We start from the raw sequence: 21,248 nt of genomic DNA on the forward strand, positions 1-21,248 counted from the left end.
CCTGGTGCATCAGACTAGGTGCTTCTGGGCACTTTTTAGGAACTTGGCAACAAGAGGGGGCTGAAGTGGCTGCCCAGTACGGGCAGATGTTTTTTCCTCTGACCCCTTGTAGAGTACACTTTTGCTGGATGATTTACAGCTTGTTCTCTGAGCCAAAGGAAAAATCCAAACATTGCTGGCTGCAGTCAGATTTTGTTTGACCTCTTAAGTAGTTTAACATGGTACTGGCCTTCTTTCCCATTTTAGGCCTTTCCCTTCCAGAATAGCAGAATAGATTCAATGATGCAGCTTCTCAAGCACCTACATAATGCCCTGGGCTGGAAGTAGTGGATGTGTGATAACTGCCTTTAAGATGAGCTCTTTTGTTCCCTTTTGGGGACATCCCAGAGAAGCACAGGAAAGCCCAGAAGGGAACCTCACAAGTGACTTTTTCTCTTCTAGGTGCAAAGGGTGTTTTTATTGTAATGTGCTATGAATTTCCATCTTCCTATTCTGTAAGTTAGGAATTTGAGAATCAGCATTTGCATGAGAATTTAAGACTACACAGTTTCCTCCATCCTTCAAAGTAAAGCCATGTCACTGGGTGGTCTTGGCACCAAGCTCTCATATGGGGCCAATAAAGGTGATTTTTGTAAGTACAGAACCCGAGAGATCTGATTCACATTAAAAATGTGTAATTAATCTACTGCATAAATTAAGATTGATTAATATTCCATATTCTGTGTTGAAGCAATACAGAAAGATTCCACCCATTAGGATTCAGTGGACATATTGGGCATTTGTTTTAAAGGGACACCATTCAACTTTTTACCTTTCTTGTCAGAATCCTTTCTTAATTTAATATTGTTCACTTAATATTCCCTTTGCTATTACAGAAAATTATATATAATTTTCTTAATATTTTTCCAGTTTATTTACCTTGGGCATTTGACAATATCTTGTGTCTAGTCTGCTTCACTTCTTTTAAAATTGGAAAGTGTAATAGTAAAACCACAGAAAAGCAGGGGAGTTCAACAGCAGGTGCTGGGACTAAGAATATTTTCCACTCATTCTCTAAATAAATGGAGTGAATTTCAAACCGCCAGAGTCCTTAATCTATAGCTGTGGTTTATCAATCACCATACCTAACAAATATAGGGTAATCTGAACATTAGATATTATTTATTTATTGCTTGTTGCAGGGAACTGGAATATCATGCCTCCATTTCTTTTCTGCCCCCTCATTTCCAACTCCTGAAGCACTGACACAAAGCCCCATGCCTCCTAGATCTCAAAACCTGCCATTTCTACAACTGTATGCTCATTCTCTTCCAAATGTATTCTACCTATGTCTTCTCTGGTGCAGATGGGTGGTTTCTGGTTCCCAGTAAATTCTTGTTGCCTTGCATAAGGACAAATTGATCAGTAGTATTTTTGCCCTACGGGAAGTAATGCCTGTCTGGTGAGAAGATACTGGAAACATCTTCAGGAGATCCAGATGTTTTGCTTTAGCCAAAATGATGTCTGGACATCAACTATGAGTAGAAGAAATACATGCTTTTTCAAGAATTTCAGGTAAACTAGATGAACTGCTCGGGAGTAAACCCTGGAGATCTGCTAATGCTCCTACAGTAGCATTATTAACACTACAAATTGGCTTGACCTGCAATACATAAATCCTACCAAAACCAGTTTACAAATGATACCTGGATTAGACTGTAGCAGAAGGCTGGGGTAGAAATTACCAGAGACTTCAGATTAAACTCTTGAACAGCAGATCTAGGGGTGGATGAGCCTCACCAAATCAGAAGCTGTCCTGAGCATATGCAGAAACACAAGTTTAGTGCTTGGGAGACCCTTTCTTGGGAAAGCTAAAGGATGTGAGTGCTTAACAAAGTCAGATTCCACACCTGGACCTGTGAAAGAGCTAGTAGCTGTTAGCTACTTTACAGCAGTGAAGGGTAGCTATCCTAGGGACTATGAAGTACTTGTACACTGTGACAAAGGGACCATGACAAGGACCTCAGACTTACATGGATCTGCTCTTATCTTATTCTCATACAACACAACCTGAAAGGTGAACTTGAAGAGGAATAGATGAATACCTGGAGGGCAAATAGTGAGACTTCATTGAAGCCTTGAAGAGAGACAACTGCGGATTCTGAATGACACTTTTGACTCCTTAGGAACAAGTTTGCTTAAAAGTGGGAGATACATAAGCATAGACAGACCAGTTTGTAGACAGGATTAAAGTTATGGTACTTCCTACCATATTATTAGAGTGCGTCCCAGTCCTTGAAAAGTTACACCTTAAACTGTAAGATGAGGGAGGCTGTACTATTCTCATTATACAGAGAGGGATCTGAAGCACTGAGAGATCAAATGACAAAGAAAGAAACATAAGAATATGGCCTTGATAAACTGTGAATTGAACACCAGTCCCTGGAGACTTTGAGTAGGCAGCTGGACTGCTCTTCTCTTGCAAGCTCTCTTAAGTGCTGAATGGAGATGTGTGCATCTCTTCATGAGAGATGGCTGCAAACTGGAAGATCACTCTGGCTTGTGAAAATTTGACTAACAATATTCACTTGCTGCTGTGTATTGGTTTTTGGCAGGTGGACCAACATGTAACCCATGGATATGGTTAATTATAATGCCTCTGAAAAAAAGACAACGAGTCAGGATTGAATTGTTAGAATACTGTCCTCTGCATGCATGGTAAAGCCAAGAAAAGTCTCTTAGGAAGGAAAAGAATGTGGCTGAAGGCTAAAACCATCAGAAGGGGTGTCATTCAGGGAGCTAAGATAAAACCACTGAAGTAGTTTAGTGACCCCAGCAGCAGGCAGTCAGAGCTATGTCTTGGAGGGCCCACTTAACCCTGCAACATGTCACTCCAGCAGCACAAGCATCTGTTTCAAAAATGCAAGTCATCAAAGAGGCCGCTGATGAAATTGCAACTATTAGCCAAATACATGCTTCATAAAAAATGCACTCAAAGCACAGAACCCAAACCAAAAAAAAAGGTCTCACTGTTGTTCCATAACGTTCCTTAAACAGCAGATGGGAAAAATAGTTGCATGCAAATCTTAATGAATGAAATCCAAACTGCTATCTCCAAGCTTTCGACTGAATGCCACTGGCGGGTCATTCACCAATGATACTGCTCAGTTTATTGGCCTTTTTTTCCAGACTTGTGTGCCTAAAGCACTCATTTATGACAATGGCCTGATTTTCATGGCAACTGTTCCCATATGCTCCTGCTGGAACTGTAGTTTTCAGAGTCTCTAAAACAAATCTGCTTTTTTGAGTGGTTAAAGATGGCTTTTAGTTGTGTAACTTTCAGGCATCCCATATCAGAGAGTTTAGGCCAAGTGGAGAAAGTTACAGCAGATCTCAGGCAGTTAGTAAGTCCTGCCAAAGCCCAGGGGATAGCTTATTCATCAGATTTTATAAACTGAAAATTGTGTCTTTGCTATCTGGGAGCTGCATAGTCAGTCAGAAATCTTGTCAGGCATGAACACTGCAAGCAGCACTGAAAACTATTTTTTTTTAAATGGCATGTCTCCAGCCAGCTGGACTAAACATGCTGGGCAGCCCTAATGTGGACTGGCCTCCCTGATGACCACAGAAGCTGCTGATACCAAAGCAGAGCACATTTTGGGCATCACAGAGAAATGATCTCCTGAATGGTACCCTGCTGACCAATGCAAGGACTGAGCAACTTGGCCTTGATTAACATTTTGCCAGTCAGTGTTAACTGGTCAAACTTGAGTTCTGCTTCATTTTGGGCATGCTCTTCTTGCTTTGATTTGATCTCTTGGCTTTGTAGACCTGTCTTGGAATGTTAATGAAATGTTATTCAGGGAATTCAGATGGTATTCACATTATTTGGGCTTTCTCTGGTAAGTAGGCATATATTTTGACCTGCTTGTCTTGCTCCTTTACCAAGGGTCCGGGAATTTTTCTTTGCAACTTACTTTCCCTCTTTTGTCAAGGAGGACAAGACAGATGTGCTGGTATATGCTTTTTAAATATAGCCAACTGCATCTGATTGGCCTCACTAGGATCAAGCTGTAAAGGCAACGGAGTGCCTGATGGAGATCCATTCAGGAGTAAGTAGGGAAGGTGGGACTTAGTTTGTTTTCAGACTTTTTTGGAGAGCACGTGTTTGCCAAGCTGTGACAGTTTGTGCATGCTGAGCTTATTGTATAGGGAATAGCTTCTATATAGCCTGAGGGAATTTACATTTTTAAAATACCATCTCTAATTTATCGGGCCATCGGAGGCATACTCTCAGAGATGTCACTTTGGTGCTGGTGTCACAGTTCTGGGATATGAGCTCCTGTTACTGCCAATTAGCCACTAATCAGATAAACTTACTGACAATTTTTGCTCTCATGCCATTCCATTACACTCAGCACAGGTGAGGACCTACTCAAGGCTCCTTTTGGGCTGAGCAATAATAGCTCCAATAAGCCACCAAAGTCTAGCACACAATCTCCCAACTTTCTGGAACCAGAGCTGAAATGCGGCTAGCTCTACTTCATGTATTTGACAGAAATCATGTGTTCTGACCCTTAAAATAACACTGTACAATTCAGTACAAGGCTTTGATTGCTCAGCCTCAGAGCTGGCTGTGATATAGGCCACATAGGCAGTTCCTTAGGTCAGTGAAATGTTGGGAGATGACAATGCAGCCATGGACCTACTGCTTGGTGTGCCTGTATTGGTCAAGGAAAGACACACGCTTGCAGCTTATGCTGTGTTTTGAGGCTTGTGCACGTCTAAACTGCCAGCTCTAGCCAACCCTTTTCTATGGCAACAGTGGCACAGCAGGAAACTGTATTCCAGCTCCTTCTTCTCTTGACCTTCTCCAAGTCCAGAAGCAGCCAGTCCCAGGCAGGTCATGCTCTCTGGTCCTTGGGTGGCAATATTTAGCATTGCCTATGGAATTAGGGGTCACAGTTACCAGGCAGAGAGTACATAATCTTTGCAGACATCCATTAAAACGCAACAGTGTCACTCGTGCATTGGCTGGATATCACGAGAATGATTAGCCTTGTTTGTATTTACAAAAGGTGGCCTAGCATCCTTCTCTGGTCTTTTTCCCTTAGAGGAACACTGTTACACATACATGCCTCAACCAGAGCAGCAAATTAAACTGCTTTCTTGCCCAGGTACCTGTGGCTTTGGGGAGACAGAAAGAACTCCCCTCAAGAGTCTGTGGAATTTAAATCACTTGCAGGAGATAGCAAACCAGGAAAACGTGTCTCATTTGGAAGTGGGGAAGCCAAAGGGAAAGAAAGTTTACTCTTTTCACAGAAATACAGGGACTTTACAATTTTACTCCCTTATGAAAATGAAGTCAAAGAGATATAGTGTCAGTGAAGAAGAGCAGAAGCTCTCTTGAATCCACTGGGCTAGCATCCACTGCCAGCAATGATTCAAATCCCAAATATTTCACTATTTTAAGCAGACTGAGGTTCCTATAAGCCCCTGACAGTACTGTTATGGATAAATGCCTAGTGTTAAAATCCAGAGAACAATAGTATGCAAGAAATGGGATGTATGGGAAGTACTAGATGCTTTCCTTATAATGTACCTGCACTATCTTTCTGATGATTAGGCATCCTTGCTCTGAGTGCCAACTGGGTCATATGAGGTAAACCATCTATTGAGCAGATTTTTCTCGCCAGACATTGGCAGAAAGAATTGAATCTGACATCTTTTACTAGACATTAGTTTCTGGTTCTCTGGCTCTGGCTCACAAATGTGTTCGCCAAGAAGCTTTGGCATTCTTTTATAACTAGTGTTATTCAGAGTTATAATTTATTTGAGCTCCTGTGCTCTTCTTGTCTTGACTGGAGTAAAATAAAATCCAGAGATGTCACATTTCTGTTTATGACCAAGAAAAATACTGTCAGTGTAAAGAGGCAGAGGGGACAGAATATCTAGAGATAAGAGGAGGAAATTTTAGGAAATGAAATTGATGTAAATAGCTAACACAGGAGTCTTTTTGAAAAGGTGACTTTGAAATGAGGGATCTCATACTCCTGAAAGGGCATGAGAAATGTGATGTTAATACAACATATCCACTTAATAATAATGAAGCAGCTTTGCTTTTAAAACCTGTGCTTGAATTTACCCTATGAGCAGTCAATTCCATTAAGGGATTGTGTACACAGATTGAAAGGTGAGGGTTTAGTTGAAATGTGTTTCCGAAAAAATGAGTTCCACACTGATAAAAAAACCTCAGGACCCTGTTGTTAACCTGGGCCCTCACTGAAAATAGATTTAAGATCTAGAAAACTTTTCTTTTAACTAGTTTGGCCACTAGTGTATGCTATTCTCATTTTCCTTCTGGTGGTGCCATTCAAAAAAATTTGACATACCTTAGTTAGTCAATACCCCTGGTTGTAGGACTACTTTTGATGTCCGTCTCTGTTATATCAGATGCATGATTTTAAGGCAGTTTTCAATACCAGTTTTGCACATTGCTGTCCACGTGATCCTGATTTGTCTATCCTTAAAAAAAACCTCCATCTAGTCAATCTAGAGTTGGTAACTTCCCCAGATCGTGCAGAAGGCTGACTAAAAGCATGGCACAGATAAATGCTCTACTTATGTTTGTTCCAGATCTTTTCAAGTATCATCAGACACAGTCACCAAAAGGCAGTTCTTTGAATCCAGGCTGCTCTGCATTTCAGTCAAAATGCCTTGATTATCACAATCTTTTTGTCTGTCTATTAAAAAAAGTTTTGAATGCACAATCTCCAAAAAGCAAGAAGTTGTTGCAAAGAGGACATACATGTCCTGTTCTCCACAGCGCACTGTGGCAGGAAAAAAGATGGAGATTCAGAGAAGACACAGGAAAACTTTTCAAAGCATCAAGTTATTTCAGCCTGGAATAAACAGCATGGGAAAGCAACAGAGTTTTCATGGAACATTTTTAGTATCAAGCTGGATTTTTTTTGTCAGGAATAGCTAAAAGTACAGTATAGTACAGTACAGTACAGTGTAGTTCATCCTGCCTGTGGTAAAGGGTAAAATAAGCAACCTTCTACAGTCCCTCTCTTTTTCTAAAAGTATAGAATTGCAAGGACAAAGAATATCTACATATTGTAACTCAATCTTGATTTTAGTACCAGGTTTGAAAATATTGTCATATAACTCTAGGAAGTGGGGATCACCCAGTTTCATAGACATTTCTATCTATATTCAATGATTCCTTAACCAAGTACTACATGTTGAAAAGAATTCTGTTACCTTGGACAAAATAAGACAGACATTGACTAGACACTGTTATGTTTCCAAGGATTTAGGATCAGACTACTGATGAATATTCAAAAGCAAATGTTATCTATGTAACATTTTAATTACAGAAGAATTTCATACATTAACAACATGCCCAGCATGCTATTAAAGACCAGTTTTTGATAGGTCTAATAATGGAAAATTAGAGGAACACCAGTGAAGTCACATATCAAGATGAGAATTATGTTCAATAAAAGGTTGCAGAGTAAGGTCTACAAATCTTCACCTAATATATTTTACATTTACAAATATGAGGGGAAAAAAAGGAACATAAAGCTCTTCACCAATGCTACTGATAAAATTATTAGCAGGTACCACAGTTAATACATACCCTATTTGCTCTACAGCTTCCATGGGAGGGATTAACAACAAGTAAGTTTGTGTCATGCCTCAATACAAATCTAGAGAAACCCTGCTGAAGTTAATTGTGTGTGACAGGATTAAATTTGGTGCAAAACCAAACTTTGGCCCAGTATCTGTACTAAAAATATAGCTGCAGAGGGAAAAATAGGAATGTTTTTAACAACTTAACATTTATTGGACAAGGAGGGGTCTGAAGAGCACAGAATGGAAAATGGCAAACATCTTTCACAAAAATAAGAATTGTCCCTCCTTCACAGGCCTGGATAGTTTGCATGTGTGGTACAAAAATGTGTAATGGAAACCTGGGAAACAAAGAAAGCTTTTCAGGCTAAGGATTCCAGCTGTTCACAGACTGTGGAAGAGAAAACAGACTTTATTCAATGTCTGCAGATGTTTCCAAACTTTCATAGTTCTAGAATTTAAATTCAGTTACCTAATCAATATTAAATATCTGAGGGAAAATGTGTTGCCCATTGGATACAGTTTAGGTGGTGAGGAAAACAAAGGATTCAAACATTCTCAGGCAGAAAGAGCTGGTGGCTCAGAGGCAGCAGCAGATGAAAACAATGACTGGAGACAGCCCGTGCTGGAATGATAAATGAACATTCATTTCTCAGCTACACTGATGCAACTCCACTGGCTTTACTGGAGTGTGGTGTAACTCAAGTGTAGTTTACCTACTAGGCCTTACCATCTGTAAATAAGAATAAATTCTGTTCATGCTTACATAGTTATACTCTTCTAAACCAAAGCTAAGTCAAAGGAGAATGGGTTTCAGAGCTCTTTGCCTGACACCCTTAAAGCACAGAAAAAGAGGAAGTACGGGAAGATGTCCCAGTAGTGATTGTATAAGGTTGCACCACAGGAGATGCTGAATAAGGAGCAGTGGTGGGACAGAATTGTATTTCTGTTGTGAGCACTACTTTTGTGCTATCTCAAAACCCCATGTACATTGTGATTCGCTGGTGCTATGGCTCAGTCTTTAAGTAAATGACCAAAACTCCCAAACTCCAACTTTAGTGGGGCCAGGATGTAATCCTGTATCTGCAGGATTCACAGCTGACAAAATACCATCAGCAGTGTGTTTTACAAATTTGGCAACAAATTTACATGCAGCCTGAGACTGAAACATATAGATTTTCTGGTCTCCTCTCAAACAGGCATTAACTTTGACATTTTACAGGCAGTAACTTCACATTTTCATATAGCATCAACAATATCAACTATGCTTTTACTGACAAAGCACGCACGGAAAGACTGAGGCCTCTTTTCGTCTGACAAGTAGATGTATTTTCCGCTGGTGTGCACAGCAACATCGTTTGCCACGTATCTGACTTCATGCAATCTGCTGCAATGTCTATGCTGAAGATTGGTATCACTGTTCCTCCCAAAAGAATTTGATCCCTGAAGCACTCCATTTCATGGAAACAGATCAAGCAAATCCCTTTACTAAATTATTCCCAAGGGCAGATGAAGCTCCCGTGTTAAAAGGAACCTAAATACATCTCACCTCAACCCTACCATGCTAGGCTGCATAATGGGATAGAGAAAATCCTTTCCTTGCTACCATCTCACATGATGACATCAGGCCAGAGATGCTGAAAAAAATATGGGAACAGTGGCAGACCCTCTCTGAATTTGGTAAAGACAGAGAGAAGCTGGTGCCCTTTGCAATTTGTGAGGTTTTTGTTGCTACTATTATGGAAACTAAGGAAACTTCAGATTCATATGCTTCTTAATGACTTCTGAAAAGGACCAAGCACTGTATGAGTTAAAGCCTCTGGATAAGAGCTGTTCTTTGGAAAACCAAATTCATACGAGAATGAATCCAGAAGTTTTAGCATGACCTACATGAGGTGGTTCAGTAAAACAATACAGGCTTACTTGTTCTATTGTTATATATAGTTTAATTTAAAGGTTTCTAATTTTCTTCACATGTGTAAGAAAAATTAGTGTAATTCACCCATATTTGTGTTCAGGATTCAAATCAATACTATACTGCTGAAGACCAGACTTTGGTAAATATATTTATTAGAAAATAATGGAGAAAAAAATGACAATGCTGAAGTGTGCTGCCAGGGATTCAGGGGACATTAGATGAGGACAGAAATCAGAGCATCCTGTGCTGTGTACATGGACAGGCAGATAGTTTTCTGTGCCTAGTTTTTAATGATGGTGAGAAGCATCTTTTTACCACATCACTGTATAAGAGGGGAATGAAGTAGGGTAAATTTCCATTAACACTCTGTCCAAGGTCCCTTTAGAAAACTCAAGCTGCTAAGCCTGTGAGAAACAGGCTTTAGCTTGCCTAACTTCCACTGTTCGAAAAACTTCTATATTATAACTGGTCAAAAAACAAAGCTTTAATGCTTTTTGGAGAAGAAACTGTTTTTGCTCTGTGTTTGTACCAAACCTAGTGTGCCCACAAGTGGGGCATTTATTACCAATTCTACTTCTCCTAATAGTGAACATGGAAACATGTAACCAACCTTGCCCCCCAAATCCTGAGTTACACCGCATCAGTCCAAGACATCTTCACACAGTCCTGCCTGTGTGCTTGTATGTGTTACTCTCTAAATAAAAGTTACACTCAATTTTGTAATTTTTTTTGAGAGCAATCAATTAGAAAACCACCACAACAAAATCCCTGTCCTGCTGATGTCATAAATGGCTTTGTACTGCACATGACCTGCAGGTCCCTATGACTGAATAACCTCTGTCCTGCTGCCAAAAACATCTGATGTGAAATTTTCTTTCATTTTAGTGGGATCCTTGTTGATGAAGGTAGCCAGTGACTGAAAATCCTGCTGTGGTTAAGACAGCAACATACTTTGCTCATTGTACCCATCCAGATCTTAGAAGCATGTTGATTTGTTTCTCACCTCAAATGGCCTTTCTTACATCTCATCTTCTGACACAATTTCCAATTCCTATGCATTTTTTGGTCATTATTTAATATCTTTTTGTAGTGTGACTAGTTCAAAACCCTCCCTTCCTTACAAATCTAAATTTTCTTATTGTTTCACTGCCTAGGGCTGGCACAATTATTTCAAATGATCTACTTTTCAGATGATTCCCAGACCATTCCCAGACTGTGAGACAGCCTGTTTATGTGATGGAAAGTACCAGAGGTAACCTTACACTGATGTGTTAATTGTTTGCATGAGTGAAAAAAATCAAAGTAATTTGACTTTCATACTCTGCATGCACCCATGCTTCTGTCTGATTGTATCACCCTTGGTTTCCTGTACTTTTTGCAGAGTGCCATCAGCATCACTCTGTCAAGTTCACTTCTTCCCCCTCACCTCTTCACTGTGGATACAGTGCCTGTACATTATTTTCTTGAAGACCTCTGGCTTTCTAAGCAAGGAGCTAAGCAGATGGCATACTTACTATCTCAATATTCTTGTGGACAAGACAGGACAACTGTAAGGAAGTAGCACGGTGATGACACTGAATAGAGAGTGAACTGATGCAGGCAAGAAAGAACGAACTGAATCATGGTAGGAAGCTAAAGGATAGGGCATTTATACATCTAGAAGCAAAAAGTCATTATTAGCCAGCCAGCCAAAAATCTTGCACCTGCCTGTGCCCTAGTCCCTTTATTTGATATTACAGCTTGCTTTCTCTCACCTTTGTTTTCAAGACTATTAAGATCTGTGAGAGAGGAACAATTCCTCCACTTGTGAAAAGCACCTTTTTATATTCTTGTCATATTTTGTCCAGAAAGTTGGGCCCTGACATTATTGCTGTTTAAGTGAACTGGGAATCTCACACTGCTGTTGACTGAAGCTTTTGTTACTGGGTGTCTGGAGAAAAAAATTTCCCAGTTTTCCTTTGTGGTCTTGGCATGCACATTTCACTCTTCACTTGGATCCATTCCTCTCTTGTTTGTCTACTTCTATTATTCTCACAGCTAAATTTAGTTTCTCCTGCTATTTCTTTTCTGAGACTAGAGCGGCTACTAATCTGTCTCCACTTAGTCTGTCACTCATTGTTTATGGAGCTGATAAGAAGCATCTAGGAAGCAAGGTACTGCAGAAGAGGATGAGAAAGATAAAGCTAGACAATAGAAATAATAGCAGGGAAACCCATTCTGCAGTGGAGCAAAATGAATATCAATGGAAGTTCTATATTAAATATATGTTTCTGGGAATATTTAGAAACAAAAATGGAATTGACAGTACCTGAACTCTTTTATAAAGCAAATTAGGACCTTTTGAGGATCCTGCCCATGAAACACTGTTCTCATTCACTTTGATGTTTTTCTGTGTGGACTTAGCCATTGGAAATCTTTCTTTGGCTTGCATTTCAGATCTTATTTTTTCAGCACTCAGGTAATTTTAGACTGTGCTTTATAAATTACGTGCTGAAAAGGCTGAGGAAACAAAGTTGTCTTGGGGTGGGGGGAGAACCGTTGCAGTTCTGATCAAAAGTTCTAGCCCACCTGGCTTCAGCCCTGCAGTGCCCTCTGCACTGAACAGCTTCTCTGTGGTAAGGGGAGAGAGAAAAGAAGAGAACAAACAAACTTCAGCTGAATTAGTCCTGACAGCTGAATTTGCACTTTATTCAGTGAAACATAAAGTGCATTATTCTGTTCCATTAACTAGTACAAATCTAGACTAATACCATCCCAAATAACAGATTTGTACTCTGTAAAGATTCAAAAGGGCTGAATCCATCCTACATTTATAACTTTTGTAACATGAAAGAAGAGATAGCTATGCTTGTCCAGGATAACTTTGTATCTTTCAACTGACCTTGCTATCAGATTTTATTAAAATAGTCTTCGTGTCTTTTCCAGCTCAGAGGCAATTGTTTTAGAAATTGCTTTCTAAAAGATAATGTTAGGAATCAGAATGTTAAGTTTTACATGGTTGAGCACTCTTACCTCCCACTAAGTTGTTCTGTTTTACTCCAGCCTTGCTGGTGATGCTCTCTTATGAAGAAACTAAAATGTAAGAGAAAAGATGGTCTAAGTGTACCTGAGACAATAAACTAAACCATAAAGTATCTTGCTAAATCAAAACAGACAAATCTATTTGTGCATGTATGTTTTCTGGACCACCTTCGACCATGAACTGTGCTAGTTTTTGAGAACACACAGATCCTTCCACTAAGGGAAAAGAAGAAATTGAATTTGTTCTGCACTGGGCAGGTTTGGAGGGCAAAGTCAAATTATCAGTGAAGGAAATGCTTCACACCAATGCTTGGTGAACAGAATTAGCAGCTGGTGTGATGCTAGATGAAGGAAAAAGCCTCGAAGCTAAAAACCAAACAAACCTGGGCTCCAAGAATTCTTTCTTCAGGTCAATTTTGTGCTGTCAACTGGGATACAAATAGTTCATTGAATATACTTGAACCGTACGAGAGATGTGCAGCTATTGAAATAGTTTTCTACACTTTCCTGACACAAATTTTACGAGACAGATTTTATGACACAAAAGTAGGTCTGAAAGCAAATCTCTGTGGCACTGCAAAAAATCTGCCCTCCCAAGGTCTGCGTGAACTCACACTGTAGGCAAACACCTGCTCAGGTGGTAATCAACAGAATTGCACCTTGTCCACATCAGCTTTCACAGGAAAATTTTAGTTAAATGGGTTTCAGTGCTCTAATTTTAATGTCCCTGGGGTAAGGTCATGTTTTTGTCCCAAGTCTGGAGTAGAAAGCAGTGTGTAATTACAAAGCTGCAGCAGCACAGCAAGGGCTATCTGGGGTTCCCCTTGCTCTTTATAAGCAATAATCACAAGCTGCCCCACTGATTTCAGTAAGCACTGTAATATCTAAAAGAAGCAAAAGAGAAAAGTGGGCAATAAATTAGCCTGATATTCCAATTCTCACAAGCTAACAGTAGGGCTACAATATTTAGTTTCCAGTTACTGCAGAGGAAGGATAATATCCTTTCCCTCCTAGAATTAAAATAATAATAATAATCTTCAGTTTTAATTTATGGAAATAATTCTCCCAAGCAATTTTCTTTTCATCCAGCCTGATTTTAAGAATTGTGTCTCTGGAATGGGACTTAAAAATTAGTCAGTCTGAAGTGTGTAGGACACAAAGTGCCGGGACAATATACTAGGATCTGTGAGAGCTATGACTAGACTTGGGTGTGTCTGAAGTGAGGCTCATAAATCCATATTTAGACAGTTAAATAAGTGGCCTGATTTTCAAAAATGCTTATGACCCAGCTTCTCCAGCTGACTTCAATAAAATGTGTGTGTATGTCTGTGTGCATGTGTGTGTGTGTTCAGTACTTCAAAAATCAAGCCACATATTTAGATGCTTAAATCTAGGCATCTAAGGCTTGAAAATGTTGCCAATAATAATTCTCCTGGCTTTACCACGGGGATAGCACACAGAGTGGATTTTAAATACAGGTGCTTCTACAGGAGAATAAGCAATGTGAGCAGAGGGACCTGATGTAACTATTGTTTTTTTTATTCTTTCTGAAACAGTTAGGGAATTTTGTTTTTGAAACATCAGCACTGCCTTTCCTACACCTGAGCAAACAGCCCATAGGAAAGCTATCACAGAGAATTCCTTGGCTCCCTGGCTGATCCTTCTGATCAATGTTTAATAAAACCAATCATAACACAATGCCTTGCATGAATAACATGTAACAATAGAAAATATTTCTTTAAACTATTTTTCTGATAATCATGTTTGAAGTAAACTCTCCTTAAAAAAAAAAATCACCTATAGATATTCATACCTTCTTCTTTAGTTTCAAGTAGAAATAGCAGGTTACCATTTTTAAACAGGTTACATGTTTTAATAAAACTTCATGGACTGCAATGTATACTTCTGGGGAATGGCTGACTGGTTCTTTTGGAAAATTATTCAGCTGTAAACCTAATCTTTGAGCCATCCTTGTGCTGAGAAACTTAAATTTACTCAGTAACTTTTAGTTAGCAGCTATAAAGATCTGAGTGCTGTGGAACAATCTACAATTTTTGTGGAAAAAAAGGAAGAATACACTTTTTAAATTGAAGATAAAAAAGAAAGTGTCTTAACAATTTTTGCATACTAGTTCTCTATGTGTAAAATGATCTGCTCATTTCTGTGAGTCGCTTGAGCTTTGGGATAATACACAATGGAAAACATTGTGCTTCAGGTTAAAAACCTGCTGTGTTCAAGCAGAAGACACTTGCCTGGCAGAACTTGCCAAACACTGACCAGCTCCCCACCACACTCTTCATGTTTGAAGGCAACTTCAGTGAAAAAAATTCAGCAGAACTATATAAACCAATCTGGCTTCTGGTTATGTTGCAGTTAGAAAACTTTCTAGTTTTATTATGACAAAAAATCTTCCAAGAAAAATAACAAACATTTCTAATTTTATACTTACAGAATTATTCCACTGGAAAAAATTATGTGAAGCCTAAGCACAGGTATCCAACAACAGCTGTAATCAAGCTTACCACAGAAGGCATTTAAACTAAGGGGCTAGTGTCTGCAAAACTCATGTTTCTTTGATTTCCTCTAGGGAGAATGATGCTGGTGAGAAGCAGGCCAGCATTCTCCTTACCCCCTACTTACTCCACTTTCTTCTTACACACTCTTTTCCTTGCTACATTTTCAGATTAAATCCACTGACAACACAGAGGTGGATGGGTCTGCTGGAGTGTGCAAACACAACTGCCCCAGTAAGGCAGTGATGTTGTGGAAGGCCAGGGTCCCACTTTCTGTTATTGCCACTGTCAAAAGTGCTTAGCTCCTGCAAAGCACTGGGCACTGTACACTCAGTGCAATCTTTGAGACACAGTCAAAATATTACCATAGGGTAGATCTTATTGTTTCTACTCCTTTTACGAATGCATAGGGGACCTGATACGCAGTGCTACTAGACAATTTGCCCAAGGCCACACATAATATCAGTGACAAACTGGATGCTGGATGTGGAAACTCCTGCCATCTGGCCTTGTTCTCAAACCATTGGCCACACAACTTCTCCCAGTGTAAGTAATACATCTTAAGTGAAAAGGAAAACAATGTGCAAAGCAGCCAGGAAAGTAATGAGTAATATTAAAAAGGCAGCTATGAAAATACTATTTTTGAAATCAAAGCACCCAGATGAGGACTGAAAGAATAATTGTATTTGTGTTTTTAACATTTTCAGTTGTCAAGAGGGCATTAGTCTTCCTGAGCTGTAGCAGCAGGAAGTCTCTAAGTCCTTCATATGGAGTCAAACGGCCAGGCAGCCTGGGAGGATCCCTGTGGCAGGGAAAATTAACATCCTCTAAACTAGACAATGAATGAACCTTAGAGAAGACCTTGACTGTCCTGGGAAGGGACTTTACTCTTCCTAGGATGGTGGTGAATCCAAGAGGAAAACAGGAGAACTGTGAAGTCATTGTCAAAACAAAGGGACCAGAGCGGGCCTTGCCTCAGCCTCCCACTGCTGCTCTCAAGTTATTTTATATGCCAGAGCTGCGTGCCCATATGGTGCAGTGCCACTGCGTGTGCTGTGCCATGTAACAGGAGCGTGGCTTAGGGAAGGTGAGGCAAGGGGCCTGCACGTCATGTCAGCACAGTGTGTCAGAGTTTCTCTCTGGGTTCAGAGCTCAGCATCCCATGTCCAGCCAAGGCAGGAGACATGCTGCATGGCAAAGGAAGGAGCTGCAGAAGCTGAGGCTGGGGAGTGGGAGACAGGGACAAGTGTCTCAGTCTCATACCAGCAGCATGGGATTTGTCATGTCTGCACATGGTGGTCCCACTATATTTAGTTTCACTGTGCTGCTAAGCAGCAGCATGGTTGTACAGAGCACCACAAGATAGAAATACAGAGCCTCTTATTAATACCAGAGGATGTTTCGGCTCCCATAGCTGCCTTGAGGTGTTAAGCCATATTAACGCAGACATTTTCACTTCTCGCCTCCTGTGCCATGTGTCTCAGGAGGTGCAACAAAGAAATATGTGAGAACTCAAACTGCACTGTAAATTACTTTCATTGAGTAGACATAAGGGAGATTTTCCTGTAGCAAAATGATAAGAAAGATACATGTGCATTTTACATACGGACTAAAGCCTGAGTTAAGGTCTCTAGCAGCAAGGAAACAGTGGGGTTGCCATTGGGTTAGACAGAACCAACTCATCGTACACCTTAGTCCCTTGGTGACTTCAGTTAAGTTAGTACACCAATAGCACAGATGGGATACAGCACTTCTGTACATACATTAGAACAGACGGTGTTTCTTTAGCATTAATGAAAACAACATTTTCTCATTTAGGTATGCTGCAACACAAGCTCTCTTAGAGAAATCCAAATCTCTTGTATAATTCCCAGCAATAATTGCTTTCTGAGGTTCTGCAGAATACACACTTTCATGACCTTGAAAATCTACTTCTTCAAAGCTATTCTTTCTTCATTCATGTTCTAGAGTAACTCCCCACATATTCCTCAGGCCAGGACTTTGGTCCAGTGTCTTGTAACATGTTTGCTTTAGACTTTCATCATTCAAGACTTACAGATTTTATTCACTTAAGCATTAGTGGAATTTTAATTGTTGATACTATATAAGTAATGATGCATACTGATATACTATCCTGTTGGAGCACGTGAGAGAAAACTTAACCATAATGGTGTACGAGCACAATTTATTACCCAAAATCACAATAAACTAACTTGCTGAGAATCAGAATTGTAACCTCTATACTGTAAATGTAGTTCCACTTCCTTCTTAACATTAAGCTTGTAATACATATCACTCCTACAGATCTAAGCAGAATGGAGATTTTCCTCCAAGGAATGCCACTCATCAAATGAGATTGTTTAGATAGGGGACACACTACCACTAGACTTGGTTTGGTCTGGTAAGTCTGGAAGTTAATTATATAGCACATCATTAACTTTAACATAATGTCCCAATTTTAGTGGATTAGTTGTTCAGCAACTTGGAGAAGAAGTTGCAGGTCTTGTTATGAAGAAAAAAAAGGAGAAGCCTGTAGTATTACAGATTACGGTACATAATTGGCAAAACATCCAAGTGTCCTTCTGAAAAAAACCTGAACATACTGATAAGAACTTATACTAAAGGAAGATGTTTGCTTCCCATTAGGATTTGTCCTTTTCAAGAGATGTTTAATAATGACTTGAACATGAAACATACAGAGTTTGATTTTGGCATCTTTTGGAAAGAGTGCTAGCAGGTAGACATATGGCGAAAGGGAAAATACTTCTGAGTTAGGTGACTTCAGATCAGACAAATTCTTCATGCTGTAATAAAAATTCTCTACTGTGGCCAAGTAGCAAGAATGGGTTTTTTGAAAAATAATTCACAAAGTTATGTGAACTACAGAAAAAAATATGTGAACTAAACAGAAAGCAATATGGCATAAAAAAAAATGAATGTACTAGTCATGTGACTGCACTAGACCTAGACCCAATGTCTCCTCAACCCATGCTCTCTTTTTCCTGACAGAACTTAAACACAATATCATCTCTGCTTCAGATGGTCTCTGAATTGCAAATTGCTAAAAAACATGACTATGCTGACAATGTATTAGTGTGAAGTTGCCCCTTTCTAATGCTCTTCTCTAGGCATCTGGTTCTAGTCACTTTTTGGTTGCAGGATCCTGGACTAGCTAGAGTTCAATTCAATTCAGTCTGATACAGCCATTCATCCTTCCATATATAATTAGCCCCCAAATGCAAAATGTCAGGATAGAGGTAATTTTTCAGTCTCCTTCAAGACTGAAAAGAAGGCTGCAGCTGTTCAAATTACAGTGAATAAAAGGGAGGCAGTTTCTTATCAGTAACAATTATTTTGCACTGAATGCTTTTGTTATCCCTTTTTTTAAAGGATGCAGCGGGGACTTCTTTTTAGCAGAGAGGAAGGGATGTATTGGACATTGTCAGTAGGAGATAAGACGTTAAAGAGCTTCAAAGGTCTTCCTCTCTCTAGCATTTTGAAACCTGCTAGTTGGTACTCCACTGGGGCTCTGGGCTTCCCATATTAGTGAAGATTCAGGCTACTTAGCCTGTAAGTAAGCTGTAAGTTGCTGGTATAATAGGTTTGGTGTATTATCTCTACGTGTGGAGACTCCAACAGCCTGCAGAGTAGCTACTTCAAAGTGGAGTTTAGAAGGGGCTTTCAGCTGCAGAGATGTAATCATGTGGGACTCACTCACGGTGAATAAGCAAACAGGTTTGTACCCTAATAATAGGTGCTGCTACACATAAGATGTACTAAAGATAGAGGTTTCTTAAAAAAACCCTCATGATTTAAAACTCAGCTCCCTGTGACTCCAGTAGTAGAACTGTGGCTGACTGGAGGGAGAGCAGAGTGCTTCTCCAAAATCCACCCCAAAGAAATCACTCCTGTCATTTGGTGCTCTCACATGGTGGCATCAGTGCCCTTGCAGGGGCAGCATGGCTTCCTGCTCTGTGCAAAGGGTAGTGCTCACAAGTCTCAAATTCTGATCCTGGCTCTACTGCTAGTGTTTGGGGTAATCCTTTGCAGGCAGTTTACATTCAGTATCTCAGTTATTCCATCTGTAAAATGGAGATAAGATGAAAGACTTGGTTTGTGAAACTTAGAGACCAAGTCAGAAAAAACGCCAAATAAGAACTAGGTTTTATTACTACAAATAATATTATCTCCAGATCTATAGGGATGCCATATTACTGCAGCACAGAGCCTCTTTATTTCCAGAATGATACAACATAATTAGTTCTTTCACGGTTTTCTTTAAGGATACTTTTGGCAAACCTCTCAGGAGTTAAGCTTTCCAGGGCCCCTGCTATATTGCTAACACAATGCAAAAGCCTAACTAAATAGTTTTCTTTCTATTCCCCCCCACCAATTTGCTAAAAAATATACAGGACTGGGTGAGAAAAGATTACATTTGCTGTTCCAGAAAGAGATTTTTCTCCCTATGCTACAGCCAGACTGTGCGTAACAGGTCATTGCTGCGCAGAAGAGACAATTTTAAACTAATTGTCTGAGTTCACAATGGAAAAGTTTTCAACAGGGAGAAGTGAGAAAACATAATTTGAGAAAGAACGAGCTCATTTCTAAGGACGGAACAGAGGCTGACTGGGACAGCACAGTTGGGTTTCTGTTTTATTTTAGGGCCTGATCTCTGTTTAAGTATTTGAGGCAATTGTAATGGTAGGTGTTCAACACAGCAAAGAGCTAGGTGCGGCAACAAGCACTTAGTTGCTAATGTCACAAATGATCAATACCCTTTCAAGTTCAGTATCTGTGTGCAAAATCCCTGTTTTGTGGTTATAGGGATTGATGGTTATCCTTTCTGTTGCACTAAAGAAATTATGAAGAACAAGGTGGGGCTTCTCAGCTTCAAAGAGTCCAGCTGAATGTCAGTTATTGTCCCCTACAAAAGATGGTAGGAAATCGAATCCCTAATACTGATCTTACTGTTTTCATCCAAGTAAAACTCTGCTTGGGAATACAGTGCAGAGACTGAGAGGGGGAAAGGGCCTGCTGCATCCAATGAGTTATGCCGAGGTTGTTAAACTATAGTGAAGTAGAATCTTAGTATCTTCCTTATGGTCAGTTTTGAACAATCTCTATACTTTTAGCCCGACCACATCACTCAGCCCCTCTCATCCTCTTACTCTGACCCCTCAGGTACCTTTTCTTTAAAAAGATCTATGGAATATGCAGTATTAGCTATCCTTAGGACAGCACAGTCCCTGCATGTTACACCTCTTGGTACTGCATGGAGAAGCACTGTAGGTAATTGGAAGTCTTTTGTCTGAATTTTGTCACCCCTTGAAAAAAACATCAAGGTGGCTACCTAGCCTTTTATCTTCTATGAATAATAATAAACAGCCTCTGCTAGAAACAGACATTTTTGTGGTTTCTAAAAATACCATTTTCAAATATTTATAAAAAAAAAAGAACGTAAGCACCGTGACAGCATCCTTTGTCCTGCAGGTTTGGCTGCTGGGGCGCAGGGCTAACCCCCCCCTCCTGTGGGAGCTGCTCCAAGCTGAGGCTCTGCTTGGCCCCAGCCTGAGCTATGGTCCCCACCATCGCAGCCTGCGCCTGCCCAGGGACCCCACTGATCCAGACCCTGACCCATAGGCTGACCTCGTGCCTGCCCATCACGACGGATGTGTTTGGTGATCACTGGGCTGCGTCTGGCCCTGGCTACCCTCACCAGACCTGATCCTGACCCTGACTTGCTGGCTTGCACTTCCAGCTCGGCCTTGGACCTGCCGCATCACCACAGAGGTGCCCGACGCCCAGGGCTGGGGCTGCCCCCAGCTGCCCCCCCAGCCTGGCCTGCTCCCTGGCTAGGGGCCGTGGGATGGACCGAGGCCTGATGAGGCCCTGCCCTGGGGAGCCCCCGCCACTCCCAGCATCCCAACCCTTAGGGAGCAGACGATCCTTGTTGCTCCCTGACAATGAACGGCAGATATTTCACCTTCCTTTGGCAAAAGGACAAAGATTAGTAAGAAATAAAACAGAGCATACATGCTATGGGAAAATCCTGCTTTGATGAGATTTTTACCTCTGGCTAATTATCTTTTTGCCAAAAATTTTCTCAAGGAAATAAAAATAACGCCTTAATAAAAATCTAATGAGTATTTTCAGATTATAGTTTCAGAAATAAAATATAT

General features: G+C 40.3%; 1 long non-coding RNA gene across 1 annotated transcript in view; it reads right to left on the reverse strand.

Moving 5' to 3' along the window:
• Positions 1-21,248, reverse strand: part of LOC128144865 (uncharacterized) — a 249,212-nt gene that overhangs the window by 32,361 nt on the left and 195,603 nt on the right. The window lies entirely within an intron of this gene.

Source organism: Harpia harpyja, chromosome 8 (assembly GCF_026419915.1).
Source record: "Harpia harpyja isolate bHarHar1 chromosome 8, bHarHar1 primary haplotype, whole genome shotgun sequence".
Classification (NCBI taxonomy): Eukaryota; Metazoa; Chordata; class Aves; order Accipitriformes; family Accipitridae; genus Harpia; species Harpia harpyja.